The following is an 18,291-nucleotide window of genomic DNA, read 5'->3' as shown; positions in this document are numbered from 1 at the left end:
GCTTAGAGAAGGCAATACTTTAGTTTTATTATTTTGCTACATAATTTACTATGAATAACACATTATTAATCAATATCAAATACTTTTTAAGGCATTTTCAAGCTTCATTCCAGCCAGTGTTCATAAGAACCCAAAAAGGTAGATGTTATTTTGATTCTTTTTGATGATGAAGTTACTGGGTCTTAGGAATAGTATTTAATTTGATATTTAATTATTGAAGTTCACTATTCTACAGTAATTCTTTAAATGCATTCAGATTAGTATTATTCCGATCCCGTGGAGAAGGAGATATGAATTTTCTCCAGCAAAAAATGTGGAAGCCTTAAGGAATAGTTAACAGAAGGGTAGATGACTCTGTGTATACCTGAAGAATTAGGGTCACAGAAAGAAGAAAGCTATTGCATTTGCTGTGAAAAATGAAGTTTGTCAGTATGCATGGAAACCATTTTTTTTACTTTGATAAAAAAAAACTTGTATTTATGATTGCATCTATTTTCTGTGAAAAATAAGGGCAAGAACACAGCTGAGACGTTGTTCATAAGGTTCACAAAGTTCTGCGATTGAACTAATTAATATAAAATAGCTAAGGTTGAGGTTGGGGAATAGAGAGTGAGAAGTTAGAGGATACTCTGAGTGCCCTTGGAGATTGTGGCTTCACCCCATCCACGTTCTACCTGGGTGTTGGATTCAAAAATATGGCAGGAGGGTACAGATTTAACTATAGATGAAAAAATTTTCCATGTTAGTATGAGCAAGGGAACATAAACCAAGAACTTTTATAAAGTACCTTCAGTGATTACCCTCATTACCTAAGGTCAAGGGAATGTAAACTATGCTGAACAGACAAATAATAGAAACAAATGTACTAAGAAATATCTAGAAGAAAATAAAATACATCCCTCAGCACAGTATACTGCATAGGAGATCAGTGTACAGGTGGGTAGCCATAGCTGAGCCCTGCTCCTGCTTTAGTGTTTCTGTGCTGTCTCTCCAATGGTCTGTGTGTATCATGGGGAGTACAGTTTCTATCCATTTGCAAGTTGGGAGACTGGAGACGTAATGCTTCTGAGCAGATTTCAAGCAAAGCCCCAGGATCACTGATATGCTGGCAGGCCAGTCCCCTCTCTACATGGGTGAGATGAGTCTGAAACCCCTCTCTAGCCTGATTCTATACTTTTACTTGGTTTTCCCCTGTCTTATATTCTTCAGCTTCTTACTGGAGTTTTGCAGGTTCATCACTGAATTTATGTACTCTGTTCTTGTTCCAATACATGCATTTAAGTCGAAATTTTAGGGTTTGATTTAGGGTAATACAACTTAGAAATCTTCTGTATTTTGGAAATATTTATTAAACTGATCCTTGGAAATTCTAGATTATATGCTTATCAAAATACATGAAAAGATTGGTTAGTGTTATCAGAGTCTATAATGTGAAGTTTCTTTTTTTTAAAGATTTATTTTATTTATATGAGTACACTGTAGCTGTTTCCAGACACACAAGAAGAGGACATCAGATCCCTTTACAGATGGTTGTGAGTCACCATGTGGTTGCTGGGAATTGAACTCAGGACCTTTGGAAGAGCAGTCAGTGCTCTTAACCACTGAGCTATCTCTCCAGCCCCCTAATGTGAAGTTTCAAATCCATAAAAATATATTGAATTCTTAAAAGCCTCCAAAATCTTTAATTGCAATACAATACAATTTATGTATTATATTTGGAAATTTTTGTTTTTTATAACAACTATGATTGTTATTTGTCTACAGTTGGTTTTACCTTTTATGTCTTTTGTTTCTCTTATTAAATTTATTCTGAAATATTAACAAAAATACATGTCATGCCTTCTCCCTGTGGAGATTTTTGCTTCCAAAAGGAGAAGAGAAAATCTGTCCTTCAGTTTATGCCTCTTGGTTCTTGTTCAGTTTGCTTATATAATAAGTATAATAGTCAATACAAATTGATGGTCTTCTTGACTTCAGATATGAAAATTATTTGTTGCTCATAGAATCAAAGCTATATTGGATTCAGGGAATATAGTTACACTGTCAGAAAACAAAGAAACTATAGCTATTTTTAGACTTATATTTCAAGGTGTTAAACAATATGTCTTCACATATATATTTAAGAAGCTAAGAAATTATGAAGTTGTACATTTGTCATTTCTCAATAAAGTCTTTTATAAATTATCTTGTCTTCGGCAATGAGATAAATTTAGAGAGTGCTATTTTGTTAGGTTTTCATCATAGACACCTATATTATTTTGTGCCAGTAATGAAATAACTATAGGAAGTTTTGTTTTGTTTTTTTTTATAATAAACATCTAATATAAAGTAATAAGTAAATATTTATAGGGTAAATATTTATTTATGAGAAGACATAATCATTTTAGGATGAATTATTGTTGAGATTAGATGAATCTGATTTTTAAATTGGGAAATGAGAGCACAGTGACAAAGCTCTTTACATTTTTTAAAAGTTGTGATTTGATCGTCTAAGTGACTGCTATTTATATACCTGTTTAGTACTACTAATTACTTTTTATCAAGTTCAATTAGTGTGATGGCTAAATCTCACAATCATTGTGTGCGGCTCCACCAGGCACTCTGGGAGCGGGAATGCAGGGGATGTATTTGTGGCGAAGCTTATTTGCATTTGCAGATCTCAACAACTGCTGGAGTATCTGTTTTCTAGCAATTAGGCAGCTGCGACTTAAAATCCATAGTGGTAAATGCTGGTTATGTTTGGTTTGGAAAGCAAGTTTTGTTTTGTGCACATTCTGGTACTTTGCAATGTGTTAATGAGGACGTGTTGTTTCATGCTGTCTTCTCAACGCTACTTATGACCTTTCCCTCCTCATCTGGCTGGGCCATGACTTCATCTATTTTCTTTCCAACTTTTGTCATTTTCCCAGGATTTGGCTTTGAATACTTTTGATTTTCCCTTGTTGAGAGTCAATTCACAATCTTTAAAATGTGTAGACCTGTGGAGGAGTCTGACTGGGTTGAAATATGTTGGATAATTTATTACCAAAAGCTGTGTATGCAATATTTACGAACTCTATTTGAGTTTCCTAAATAGTTGGAGAGTTGGCTTCATAGAATGGATTGGGAAAACTGGCAGACAAGTGGACATTAATGGACTGTAGACATAACAGCACTCATGCTGGCTTCTGTACAAAATAAATGAGCAGTTTTGTGCAAAGAGTTGTGCTTTAGCCATGTGCTAATGATTGCAGTATGTACAAATCACTCATAAAATATGATGCAAGCATTGTGATTTTTGTGGATCACATTCTAAAACCCAATTTGATTTGCTTATGGTAATTACATAAGATCTCAGCCTACACCCAATTTGATTTGCTTATGGTAATTACATAAGATCTCAGCCTACATTCATTGTTTGAAAATTGGCTGAATATTAGAGATGATACAGGCAAACCAAATGCTACTGCAATATCCCTCTGTTTATGTCTCTGTGTTATGTGCACGTGCAAGCGTGTGTGTATATTTATGTGTGGGTAGGCATGTGCATGCTCATATTGGGGGTATACATATGCATGTGTGTACTGGCTGGTTTTGTGTCAACTTGACACAGGCTGGAGTTTTCACAGAGAAAGGAGTTTCAGTTGAGAAAATACCTCCATGAGATCCAGCTGTAAGGCATTTTCTCCATTAGTGATCAAGGGGGAGGGCTCCTTGTGGCTGGTACCATCCCTGGGCTGTAGTCTTGGGTTCTTTAAGAGAGCAGGCTGAGAAAGCTAGGGGAAGCAAGCCAGTAAGGAACATCCCTCCATGACTTCTGCATCAGCTCCTGCTTTCTGACCTGCTTGAGTTCCAATCCTGACTTTCTTTTGAGATGAACAACAATTTGGATATGTAAGCTAAATAAACCCTTTCTTCCCCAACTTGCTTCATGGTCATGGTGTTTCTGCAGGAATGGAAACCCTGACTTAGACAATGTGTATGCAGTGGACTGCTGTGAATTAAGGGCTAGAGATCAACTCAGGTGTTCTTCTGAAGCCATTCATGTTGCTTTGAGACCTAGGATCTCACAGGGACTTAGGGCCCTCTGATTAGGCTCAACTGACTTGCCAGAGAGCTTCAGTGCTTGTCTTTTTGTCTGCCTTTCTGGCACATGGATTACAAATATTTGCCACCACCCTTTGCTTTTTAAGTTCTCTCTCTCTCTCTCTCTCTCTCTCTCTCTCTCTCTCTCTCTCTCTCTCTCTCTCTCTCTCTCTCTCTCTCTCACCAGCCCTGTTGTACAGTGCTCAATGGCATAGTACTCTTTTATCCCCATGTAATCTTGCACACTGCAAGCTTCAGTGTAATATTCTTTTTGCCCACCACATCTGCACATGCCTCTCCGGGGAATTTTGCATTTCTTTCAAGTCTTTGCACAAACATTAACTAAATGTGTCAGGAAAGGTGAATTAATCCATCCTTCTTCCTTGATCCCACTGCATTTTGTCTGTAGACTGTAGGATGATTCATGCCACAAAGTCATCTATGTAGTGTGTGTTTTAGCAGTGTGATAAATGATCAGCTTGAGAACTCTCTAATGTTGTTAAATATAAGTTAACTCTGTTAAGAAGAGGCAATATTGTACTTTCTCAACAATTCTAACTCTTTTACATAATTGCACTAAGTAAATATTTCTGAAGGTACTGCTTTTGTAGACATGTCTCATAGACTCTCTTAAATAATTTCACTTTGATCCAGAATTTAATATCACTAAGTTACTCTACAGCCTTTGGGCGATGTCTTCTTACACACTCTTGTATCTATTTTACCCTGTCACTCAAAGTCCCATCTCTTCTCTCCTGGATGTTCTCATCTTTTCTCCAAAGTAACCAAATGTCCTCTCTTAAAAGTAGCAATAATAAAAATATAGAAAACAACTTCTTTCCTACGATGAGCCCTGGAAGCCGGCTCTGTGGAAGTAGCTTTGTCTCACACGCTTACAAAATCAGTTCAACGCCCAGGCTAGCAGACTGAGATGCTATTTACAGAATATACATTCACAGTCTCCATATGATTATGTCAATCTTTGTAGTTTCCCTCCCTGAGTCTGATATTCACTAGAACATTAAGAATATAAAGAATAAATAAAATATAGTTTACTTTAGTGAATCTAACTATCATCTGGTGCTTCTAGGGTTCAGTGCTTAGCAGACCCTCAAATTATGTCAACCACTTAATTTTTTAAGGTTAGAGATACATAAATACTTTCAGCAATTAACATGCAAACAGGTCACTCTTTCTCCTACTATCATTTAAACTATAATATCTGTGAAATACATACACAGATGACTAAATCAATGACTATAAGTCGGTGTATATTATCCTGCTAAGGTCAATACATTTGGGTTGGATTTGGTTAAGGGGCTCCTTGAGCTAAGGTTGAAAGCTTCCCACCAATAGTGTCATGATGATTAAACAAAGGTACTCACATTTGGACTTGTGTATGATAAAAAATAATTCAATTCTACTAGAAAAAAACATAGAAATGAAAAAGGAACTTTTAAGCTTTTATGAATAAAGTTCTTTCTATTTGATATATGTATGAGGTAACTGTAAGAAATCATTTATTTTACAAAACTTTATTTTTTGTAGTCACCTGGTTCACGGCGATGAAAACACAAGGAAGAAACTGAACATCTTTCCTTAACTGTTCAGAGTTTAGTCAACCCGAAATGCCAGCATGAAGTTACCTGAGCTTCTAAGTGCTCTATAAAAACAATACTTTCAGATGAAGACAATTTGAAGCATTCAGAAATTAGGGACCAGGACATGGTTTTGTGTAGTTAGAGAAGAGGAAAATAGGAGGATTGCTCTGATTGTTTATACACTTAGGTTATATGAGATCAAAGCAAGTAATATTACATATTTTTAGGAAATCTCTTCACTTGGTATGGAGTTCAGTGATAGAGTTCTTGGCTCACATGTACAAAATCCTCATTTTCATCCCTAACAATGTAAGAAAAATGAATGGTAGTGCATATAAAATATTTTTACAACATAAAGCATAGGCTTTAAGTATGTTTGCTTTTGTACATGCATGGGTGTACACATACATATGTGTATGCATGTGTGCACAAATGCACCTGTCTTTCTAAGTCATATTACATTGGACTGAAGGCAGGAATTTGGATCAGCATATACAGTTACTTAACTTTGGCACCTGTTACACTAAAGAACTTGCCACTTACTTATAGCTATAATAGTTTCATGTTTGGTGAGCTTTTTATAATCAAAACCAAGAGCTGGAAATAAAATGTAAAAATTCAGTTAGGGCATAAATTGACAGAAACAAGGAATTACCCGAGGAAAAAGAAGATAGCAGTGACTATTTCACAGGATAATTTACTGCTTCTGAATCTGCCTTGAGCTGATTGCTAAGGATTGAAAGAAGAGATTTGTCTCCTTACCTTCATTCCTCTGTCCAACATTTATTAAATGCACTAGCACTGAGTACCAAACAAGATAGGCAAAATCCTCCCAAAATTAAAGCCAGGTTTGGTGGAGATCAGTGAGAACTGATGGGAAAGTATCAATACTCAAGGATTTTGATGAATTTTGTACATGCATGCATGTGACAAAATAACAGAAGGCCATCTATTCTAAAATGATGTACTGTTAAAAGATTCATCTGTGCACTATGACATTTTATGTAGCAGGAATGGAAGATTCTTCATAAAGGAAAGCACTTGCTGAACTCAATCTTGTCTGTTGTGTCTTGAGGTAATTCCAGGGGATTAGCTATGTATGAAGGGACAGGCACTGAAGGAGAATTGGGGACATAGACATGTTAGAAGAACGGGACATAGACATGTTAGAAGAACGAGACATAGACATGTTAGAAGAACAGGACATAGACATGTTAGAATAACAGGACATAGACGTGTTAGAAGAACGAGACATAGACATGTTAGAAGAACAGGACATAGACATGTTAGAAGAATGGGACATAGACATGTTAGAAGAACGAGACATAGACATGTTAGAAGAACAGGACATAGACATGTTAGAAGAATGGGACATAGACATGTTAGAAGAACGGGACATAGACATGTTAGAAGAACGGGACATAGACATGTTAGAAGAACAGGACATAGACATGTTAGAAGAACAGGACATAGACATGTTAGAAGAATGGGACACAGACATGTTAGAAGAACGGGACATAGACATGTTAGAAGAACGGGACATAGACATGTTAGAAGAATGAGACATAGACATGTTAGAAGAACAGGATATAGACATGTTAGAAGAACGGGACATAGACATGTTAGAAGAACGAGACATAGACATGTTAGAAGAACGGGACATAGACATGTTAGAAGAACGAGACATAGACATGTTAGAAGAACGAGACATAGACATGTTAGAAGAACGAGACATAGACATGTTAGAAGAACGAGACATAGACATGTTAGAAGAACGCTTTAACCACAACGGAATTCTCCAGTGAGTGTTGGAGCTTTCCTTGACCCAGAGGCTCTTCCCTATGTTTATGGATGTACTGAGGGAAAATGGAGAGTTACCATTCCAAGTGGGGTGTGTGAGACATTTGGAAAAATCTTAGGCAAGGTGCCTCCTTCTACTCTGAACAGCAGTGTGCCTGCTATTGAAGGAAGGTCACTGTACATAAGGCAGAGAGGAAGAGCTGGTATAAAGGAAGACACAAAGTCAGATGGCAAAGTGTCTTCTACTGGGAGGAGACTTGTTTGCAATGTCCCACAGCCCCACAAGGCAGTCCACCGAGCTTGTCCCTCATCCTCTTACTGTTGGCCTCCTGCTCTCTGCCACTGCTTCTTCCCTCACTAAAGGGCACAGGCATTCGAGACTGTAAAAGGTCCCTTTTCATTCTTCTCAATGTAATCTTTTCTTTTATCTCCTCTGGAGTGTAGGCTTGTTTGGGTCTAAACCCTGTTATTTCCCTCACATTTTCTAATTGGATTTTTAATGACTGATTTTTTTCTACTTGCTCTCACTCAATATCCCTCTGGATACTGTATCATTGCCCATGTCAAGGTTACTCAACTTTAGTTTTAACTTAATTGTGGCTTACTCAGCAGGATGAAGAGAAAAACATAAAAATTAATACATTAGATATAAATTTATCCAGGTACATATAACACATTTTTTCCTGAGGGTAGTGGTGAGACATTGAAGTGTTTAAAATGGAAATATAGCCAGTTATTTGCTTTTAAAAGTATAAATGATGGATTTGGATAATGCTAGAATAGAGAGAAAGAAAGGCAAAAGAACTAAGCTCAGGATAGGTAGAGAGACAATAAAGTCCCAAATAAAAATAGAAAAAAAAAAAGAAAGAAAAATGAAAAAGAAAACTTGAGTTTATAAAATACAGAGAGATTAAGGATAAAGAGAGAAAAAATTTAAGATAGTTTTTTTCCCAGTACAATCACCTGGGCAGTGGCAGTTCCACTAAGCAATATCAAATACAAAAAAAAATCTATTTGATTAGATGTACTTATTACAGTAGTTGAGGAAAGATATGTATATTAGGATTAAGGCATATTCATGTTTATAATTCATCAGTGCACTGGACTAGAAACTTACACCTGTACATTGCCACAGGCACATGACAGGTGGTCCTGAGGTAAGAACTAAAGGAGAAGAGAAAGCTTACAGAATAGATAGAGAAGCCTTAACACTGTTCCTGCCTTCCTTTCTTACTTCTTCACATCTTTGAGAGTCGTTACATAAACTGTTTCTCCCCCATCCCACAGTCTGCTTCACTCCAATGAGATTGGAAGGAACATGACTTCTTAATCCAGTCTTTTTGGCATGGGATTCTTCAGATCAGCAGCTGTGAACACTTTCTGGGAAGGGTCAAGCAGAACACAGGGAAGGGCAATCCATCAAGTGTCCTGCATGCAACCATAAGTAAACACAGAAGAAAATATACGTCCAGCATTCGAGGATAACTATCAAATTAAAAAAAAATCAAAACAGAATTTCAGAGCTGGAAAGGTATACACTTTAGTCAGTAGGGCCATGCATTAGAAATATTTTTGAGACAGCATTTTCAACAAATGGTGCTGGCACAACTGGCAGTTATCATGTAGAGGAATGCAAATTGATCTATTCTTATCTCCTTGTACAAAGAAGCTCAAGTCTAAGTGGATCAAGGAACTCCATATAAAACCAGAGACTCTGAAACTTATAGGAGGAGGAAAGTGGGGAAAAGCCTAGAAGATATGGGCACAGGGGGAAAATTCCAAAACAGAACAGCAATGGCTTGTGCTGTAAGATCGAGACTCCACAAATGGGACCTTAAAAAATTGCAAAGCTTCTGTAAGGCAAAAGACACTGTCAATAAGACAAAAAGACCACCAACAGATTGGAAAAGGATCTTTACCAATCCTAAATCTGATGGAGAACTAATATCTAATATATACAAAGAACTCAAGAAGCTGGACTGCAGAAAATCAAATTAACCTATTTAAAAATGGGGTACAGAGCTAAACAAGGAATTCTCACCTGAGGAATTCCAAATGGCAGAGAAGCACCTAAAAAATATTCAACATCCTGAATCATCAGGGAAATGCAAATTAAAACAACCCTGAGATTCACCTCACACCAGTCTGAATGGCTAAGATCAAAAACTCATGTGACAGCAGATGCTGGTGAGGATGTGGAGAAAGAGGAACAGTCCTCCATTGCTGGTGGGACTGCAAGCTGGTACAACCATTCTGGAAATCAGTTTGGTGGTTACTCAAAAAATTGGACATGGTGTTACCTGAGGATCCAGCAATACCTCTCCTGGGCATATGCACAGAAGATGTTCCAACTGGTAAGAAGGACACATGCTCCACTATGTTCATAGCAGCCTTATTTATAATAGCCAGAAGCTGGAAAGAACCCAGATGTCCCTCAACAGAAGAATGAATACAGAAAATGTGGTACATTTACACAATGGAGTACTACTCCACTATCAAAAACAATGAACTTATGAAATTCTTAGGCAAATGGATGTATCTGGAGGATATTATCCTGAGTGAGGAAACCCAATCACAAAAGAACATACACGATATGCACTCACTGATAAGTGGATATTAGCCCAGAAAGTTAGAATACACAAGATACAATTTACACAACACATGAAAATCAAGAAGACGGAAGACCAAAGTGTGGATACTTCTTCCCTTCTTAGAATAGGGAACAAAATACCCATGGAAGAAGTTACAGAAACAAAGTTCAGAGCAGAGCCTTAAGGAATGACCATCCAGAGACTGTCCCACTTGGGGAACCATCCCGTAAACAACTACAAAACCCAGACTCTAGGTAAATGCCAACAAGAACCTGCTGACAGGAGCCTGATATAGCTGTCTCCTGCAAGGCTCTGCCAGTGCCTGGGAATACAGAAGTGGATGCTCACAGTCATCCATTGGACAGAGCACAAGGTCCCCAATGAAGGAGCCAGAGAAATATCCAGGGAGCTGAAGGGGATTGGAGCTCCATAGAAGGAACAACAATATGAACTAACCAGTACCCCCCAGAGCTCCTTGGAACTATACCACCAATCAAATAAAACACATGGTGGAACACCAATAAAAGAAAACACATGTGGCTCTAGCTGCATATATAGCAGAGGATGGCCTAGTTGGTTGTCAATGGGAAGAGAGGCCTTTGGTCCTGTGAAGGCTCTATGCCCCAGTATAGGGGAATGCCAGGACCAGGAATGGGAGTGGATGGTTTGGGGAGCAGGGGGAGGAGAGAGGGGCTAGGGGACTTTCGGAGGGGAAATTAGGAAAGGGGATAACATTTGAAATGTAAATAAAGAAAATATCTAATAAAAAAATATTTTTGAATATCATTAAGTTGTGTATTTGTAAGTCTATGTATGTGTGTATATATGTATGTATGTATGTATGTATGTATGTATGTGTTGTATATGACCATGTATAAGTGCTCATGTCAGTGCATATATTGAGGTCAGAGGAGGATGTTGATATTGGTCCTATAATTCTTTACATTATTTCTTGAGACAAAATCTCTCACTGAAACTGGAGGAGAGTTGGCAGCCAACGAGCCCTAGTAACTCTCCTGTCCCCACATCCTTCAGTACTGAGAACACAGGGGTAGAACAGTCATACCTAATATTTTTCATGTGTCTTGTGGATTTGAATTCAATTGTTCGTGCGTTCACAGCAAATATACTTACACACTGAACCATCTCTAACTATCTCAACAATTTTTTATTGGCTGTTTTATTTATTTACATTTAAATTGTTATCTCCCTTCCCATTTTCCCCCTTCACAAGCCCCTTACCTCTTTTAAATTTACTATAATAATAAGGGAACAAAATTTTGATATAATTTTATTCAAAAAACTTTTGGGGAAATTTGAATTTATATGAAAGAGATACTTCACCCATGAAACATCCACAATGTGACTGCCTAAACAAGACCAGAAAAATGATAAACCCAATAGATATGTCAAGTCCAAAGAGAGAAAACTCAGAGGTTCCCTTCTCAGACAAGGAACTCTAAGCTTTACTGATGTTATTTCCCACATGAGTAGGAGACACAATTCACAGCAAACACCCTGCTCTTCTAGATCTTACACTCAGCTTGCCCTCTCTCCAGAAAATCTTACCAACATGGCTGCCCAATCATGTGCTGAACAAGGACAACACCAGTAGACAAGCTAAAGTGAACAGAGAAAGCCCACACAAACCTCAATACTACATAAAGAGCTACAGGTGACTAAGGAATGCTAGGAGCAGCAGAAATAGTTTCCCTAGGGAACAGTACACCAACTGGTTATACCAAATTCTCAGCCCTGAACACACACACACAAGAAACATTATATAGACTGAACAGGCTATATTTAGGAACATAAATGTATCTATGTGTATACATGTAGTAGTAGTGGAAAATTTTGAAAGAGAATATGAGGAGCATTATGGGAGTGCTTAGATGTATGAAAGGGAACAGAGAAATATTGGGATTATTTTGTTATTATTACATTATAATCTCAAATATTAAAAAATACAGGGAATTAACGCCTTTGGAGAGAGGGAGAATTAGCCTCTCCCAGGGGTGAGTTCTCCAAGTGATTATTCAATACAAAACGGTCAACTCTGCTGGGCTCAGTGGTGAACATCTTTAATTCCAGCACTGGCAGATGTGAGGCAGGTGAATCACTGTGACTTTGAAGTCTATTTAGTCTACACAGTGAGTTCCACAAAGAGAGCCAGTTCCACAAATGAATGAATGAATTAATGATAAATAAATAAATGAGACAAAAGTGGTCAGTTCTGAAATCATATACACACAAGCCACACTAAGTGACACAGCAGTTTACATTTATATATTTATGTATCTGTGTGTGTGTGTACACATAGGAGTACACACATGCACGCGTGAGTAACAGTTTTAAACATTCCATCAGTTTGATAGGGTTAAGGAGGGAGTGAGCGAAGTTGAAAGGAGGAAACAAGGGAGGAGTCAGAAGGAAAAAAGGATATGGAAGGGATGCAATTATGTTTTAATTTTAAAATTTTAATAAAAAATAAAAAGAGCTATTTCTGACAAAAACGAAAGGGAGAAAGATCTGTAGAGCATTAAATAAGTTATAAAACTGCAATATTTAAATGAGCTAGCGCTCACACAATTAGATAGTGATAAATAAATATTATAGAACATACATATGGGAGTTAGTTTTTCTCTCTCATGCAAAATATATCATAGAGACATCACAAGCCACCGAGCAAGGGAAAGATTATTTAATTAAAGTCTCTTGGTAATCAGTTTGCTAATTGGGAAATAATGAATATATGTACTTACCTCATATGTTATATCCAAATAAGATAAAAATTGCCAAAGTCCATGGATGAAATCTGAAAGAAATAAAAAATAATGACTTATTAATTCAATTGAGATAATGAGATTCAAGTAACTTACATATATTACAAGAAAAATGAACTTGTAATACATGAAATAGATGGCTTGTTCAACAAAGGGTAGAAACTCAAACAATGCAATTTCAAAGCTCGCATTAGGGGCTGAGAGGATAGTTCAGTGGATAAACTCTGCTTCACAAGAGTGAGGCCCTGTGTTCAGATGCCTAGGGTATACACAGAAGCCAGGCAGGTATGCTGGCTGCCTGTAACCTGAGCAGAAAGAGGGAATCTCTGGGCAAACTGCTTACCTAGTATAACTGGAATAGGCACTACTGGAATCCATGAGAAGACCCAACTCATGGGCCTCCGTATGTATCCCCACACTTTGTTTACCCCTACACATGGGAACGTGTGTACATAGACCACAGGTCCATACACAGGAACACGTGGACATAGACCACAGGTCCATACACAGGCAGAAAGAGAATAAGAGAAAGCTCATGACAAGACAGTATTACTTCCATTGAGTGTATTGATATTAATCAACAGCAATTTTACAAACAAGTTTTAAAAATAACTTCCCTAGATAATCAGGCAGTGGTTATGGCCTGACATGCAAAGAAAACAAACATAAAGACACTTAATAGATACACTTAAAATATTCTACTTATATGTGTTCAAATAAAGGAAGCTTAAATGAAATATATCACATTTGATAAAAATCAGACATAAAATATATATTATGACAAATTTTTGATTATGTACAGTATAACACTTATCTCAAAAAATTGGAGACAATTATGAAAGTTTGAACTCTTTAAACTATAGTAGCTCAACTTCTAGAAATCTATTATTGTCTAATATATTAGCATTGCACCTATCTACCTCCCAATTTGTCTATCTCTATCTCTCATCTATCAATTTATCATTGTTATCTCTATATTTTTATCATTTATTGTTTTTCCACTTATTACCTATCAGCCATTGATCATTTATTGATCAATTATTTTCTATCATCTTATTTTTATTTTATTTAATCTTCTCATATATAGCATCTCTAGCACTGTTTTCCCTCCCTTTTTCCCTTCCAGTATCACCCCATCTACTCCTCCTCCATTTATTCTGAGGGAAGAGCAAGCCTCTGTTGAACAACATGGCATATATATTACAAAAGTAGCACCACCCTCGTATTAAAGCTGGACAAGGCGACCCAGTAGGTGGGAAAGGGTTCCAAAATCAGTCAAAAGTGTCAGAGAGAGCACCCATCCAAAGGTGATGAGTCCCATGTGAAGGTCAAGGTACACAACCATAGCAGATATACAGAGGACCTAGGTCAGAGCTATGCAGGCTCCCTGAATGGTGGTTCAGTCTGTGAACCCCTCTGAGCCCAGGTTAGTTGATTTGTGGGTTCTCTTTGGTGTTCCTGAATTCTCTAGTTCCTACAGTCATTGCTCCCCTCTTCCTTGGGATTTGCCAAGCTCCACCTAATGTTTGACTGTGGATCTCTGCACTGTTTGCGTTCGTTTCTAGATGAACTCTTTCTGATGATGATTATTCTAGGACCCTTCAAGTCTGTCCTTTTGAGTACAGTTTACCTCACTCAGGATGTTTTTTGTTTTCTTCTCTACTTCTGTTTTTGCCTGAAAATTTCATGTCATTGATTTTAATAGGTGAGTATTAATCCATCGTGTAAATGAACCACATTTTCATTATCCATTCTTCCTTTGAGGGACATCAGGGTTGTTTCCAGGTTCTTGCCACAACAAATAAAACTCCTATGAGCAGAGTTGATTAAGTTTCTTTGTGGTTGGATGAGTGTCCTCTGGGTATATACCCAAGTGGTATAGCTAGGCCGTGAGGTAGATGAATTTCTAATTTTCTGAGAAACTGTCATTGATTTCCAAATTGGCTGTATAAGTTTGTATTCCCACAGTAATAGAGGAGTGTTCCCATTGCTCCACACTCTCACCAGCATGAATTGCCACTCCTGTTTTTGATTCTGACAGATATAAGATGGAATCTCAGAGTAATTTTTGATTTGCATTTCCCTAATGGCTAAGGCTTTTTTAAACACTTTTTAAAGTGCTTTTCAGTCATTTGAGATTCCTCTGTTGAAAAATCTCTCTTTAGATCTGCACCTCATTTTAAAATTGGGTTATTTAGTGTATTGATATCTAGATTTTTGATTTTTTTATATTTGGAAAATTAGCCCTCTATCAGATGAGGATTTAGTAAAAATCTTTTCCCATTCTGTAGGCTGCCATTTGTCCTATTGGCAGTGTCCTTTGCCTTACAGAGGCTTTACACTTCCATGAGGTCCCATTTATTAACTGTTGATCTCAGTGTCTGTGCTATTGGTGTTCTGTTCAGGAAATTGTCTCCTTTGTCAACACATTTAAAGCTATTCCCCAGTTTCTCTTCTATTAGGTTCAATGTACTTGGCTTTCTTTTGAGGTATTTCATCCAGTTGGACTTGAGTTTTGTGTAGGGTGATAGATATGGATCTATTTACATTCTTCTACGTGCATACATCCAGTTAAACCAGCATCATTTGTTGAAGACAATTTCTTTTTTTCCATTGTATAATTTTGGCTTCTTTATAAAAAATCAGGTGTCCACAGGTGGGTGAATTTATGTCTGGATCTTCAAGTCAATTCCCTTGATTACCCTGTCAGTTTGTATGCCAGTACCTTGCAGTTTTTATTACTGTAGTTCTGGAGCTTTAAGTAAGGGATTAAGGTATCCCTAGAAATTCTTGTATTGTACAGGATTGTTTTAGCTATTCTGGTATATATATATAATTGAGACTTGTTCTTTCAAGGTCTATAAGGAATTGTGTTAGAACTTTGATGGGAATTGCATTGAATCTATAGCCTGCTTGTGGTAGGATGGCCCCTTTTTACTTTCTTTTGTTTTTAAGATTCATTTATTTTATGTATGTGAATACACTGTCAATTGTCTTCAGACACACCAGAAGGGGGCATCGGATCTCATTACAGATGGTTGTGAGCCACCATGTGGTTGCTGGGAATTGAACTCAGGACCTCTGGAAGAGCAGTCAGTGCTCTTAACCCTTGAGCCATCTCTCCAGCACCTAATTCAGTAAATTCTTTTTTTGTTTGTTTTGTTTTGTTTTTTTATTTATTAGGTATTTTCCTCATTTACATTTCCAATGCTATCCAAAAAGTCCCCAATACACTCCCCACCCCGCTCCCCTACCCACCCACTCCCACTTTTTGGCCTTGGCATTCCCCTATACTAGGGCATATAAAGTTTGCAAGTCCAGTTGGCCTCTCTTTCAAGTGATGGCCGACTAGGCCATCTTTTGATACATAGCAGCTAGAGTCAAGAGCTCTGCTCTTTTTACTTTCTTAAGTCCACTGATAAATGAGCATGGGAGATCTTTCCATAAGTTTCTTTCTATACATTTCTTTTATTAATAGACCCTTATTGGCTCCTATTAGCCAATAATGGTAATATAAGTGCCCACAAACATTCAGTTTACACATTCATTTTTCTATCAAAGAGAAACAAGAAATATAAAGGAAAGTTAAGGAGAATTAGTGCTTTAAGTTAAAAATAAATTGGAAATTTTATTTCTGAAAAGCCCCACCTCCAGTTTACTTGAGAACTTTGTGAGTTGTTTCTTCACATTGACAGTGGTGGTCTTGTCTATTATTAATCCATGTTCCTCTTGGTGACACCTCTAGTCTTTCTAGAAAGGGAATCTGGTTATGTCCTGTCCATGCCAAAGTCCCCTCAGTGGCGTAACTGCCTCTGGATTATAGCTGAATCTCTGAAACCACCCATTTGCCTCCCACCTTCTCTTCTCTCTGTTTTCCATTCTCTATCTTAACCTCTTTTTGTCACTTAGACTTTCTCAGCCATGCTTCAATCCTGAACTCTCTGTCAGCATACTCCCAGGCCTAGGACCGATATTCTTACCATATGCTCCCAAAGCATTCCCTCGCAGTCTTAATGATGTTCACCAGCTTAGGTGAGCTCACACTAAGTCTCTCTAGCTCTGCCTCTGTAGTCTAACCCTCAACTTGGTTGTGCGTATATATAATGGCCTCTGAAATGTTAATCAAGTTAATTAATGCATATTATCAATGAGCAGTAGAGCTATATATCAAACTGTACTCTATTGTAATATTGTATCTTGAAATGCATGTTTTTAAAGACTGATGTTTTATCTGAGATTTTACTCTTTGAATAGGTTTGATTTTATAAAAATTTGAACATGAACCAGAGTTCTAGTGTATCCATTCTCAATCGTCCCTAGGTTATTAATATTTCTATGCTTGTGATGTGTCTGTTACAAGTTGATGAATCAGTATTGAGTCCTATCATCCAACAGAATTTATTGTGTGCATGATGATTTAGTTAAGATTTCCATATTTTACATTAGGAAATGGCATTGTTTAAACTAAAATGTCTTGGGACGTCAGCCAAAATATGGGCTGACACTTGTGAGATTGCCCTACAAAATTTAACAACTGACAAATACTTGTTTAAAAAAAACCATACATCGAGTATAGGACAAGTTCCAGAATTCTCAAACCAAAAGGAATTTGCCTTCTAATATTCTTGAACTTCGGGTCAATAAATTTCTTGGTCATTTTGTGCTAGAAAATCCCATGCAGTGGTAGGTACCTACAGATACTCATGTGAGAAGAAAAAGTCTGAGAACAAAAAGCATGTCCAAAGATGTAATAGCTTAAGCCAAATACTAATGTTTAACTAGGGCTTAACATATCATTAAGAGGAGTAGAAATATTATAATCTGAAGAGTAGCATATGTTACTACATAAAGCAAGAACTATGGGGCTGCATTGGTGATTATAAAAAGGAAGATTCCGTTAAGAGGAGGAGAGTAAGACATATTCACTAATAAAGGCTTTTGCTCCAGCATTAAAGTGGACTCATAGGTAGGACTATTTCATGGGAGATGATCAGCTTTGCTTTAGTAAATGAACCCCACTTCCACAGTAAAATAAGTTTAAACTCATTTAAAAATCTGTCCAATATTTTAAGCCCTTGGAGTGTTTAATCTTGATTGTCAGCCTGATTTGGTAAGGGATCAATTCAAAGCCATGTCTCCTGGAGGGTCGATGATGATTATTTTCTGGAATGTTGAAGAGAGCTGGAAAGACCCTCTCCAGGATTGGTCACCTCTTTTTGATAGTGTCCTAGATGGAATGGGGTCTAAAAGGAAAACGATATTTCTGGTTTCTTTCCTAATTAACTCCTGGCCAATCAGTGCAGCTGTAACATTCTTGTTGCTAATTCTCCCACCACCATCCTCTGGCAGGATACAGCTTCCTCTGCCATCCACTGTGGATTAAGGACTAGTGTATCTCCAAAATCGTTTAGACCTTTAGTACCTGCTTCAGACTGCTGGGGACCCCAGTTC

The sequence above is a fragment of the Mus caroli genome, unplaced genomic scaffold (genome assembly GCF_978045245.1).
Source record: "Mus caroli unplaced genomic scaffold, Mus_caroli_1 scaffold_3, whole genome shotgun sequence".
In the NCBI taxonomy this organism is placed as follows: domain Eukaryota; kingdom Metazoa; phylum Chordata; class Mammalia; order Rodentia; family Muridae; genus Mus; species Mus caroli.
Note: the sequence above shows the minus strand (reverse complement) of the source record.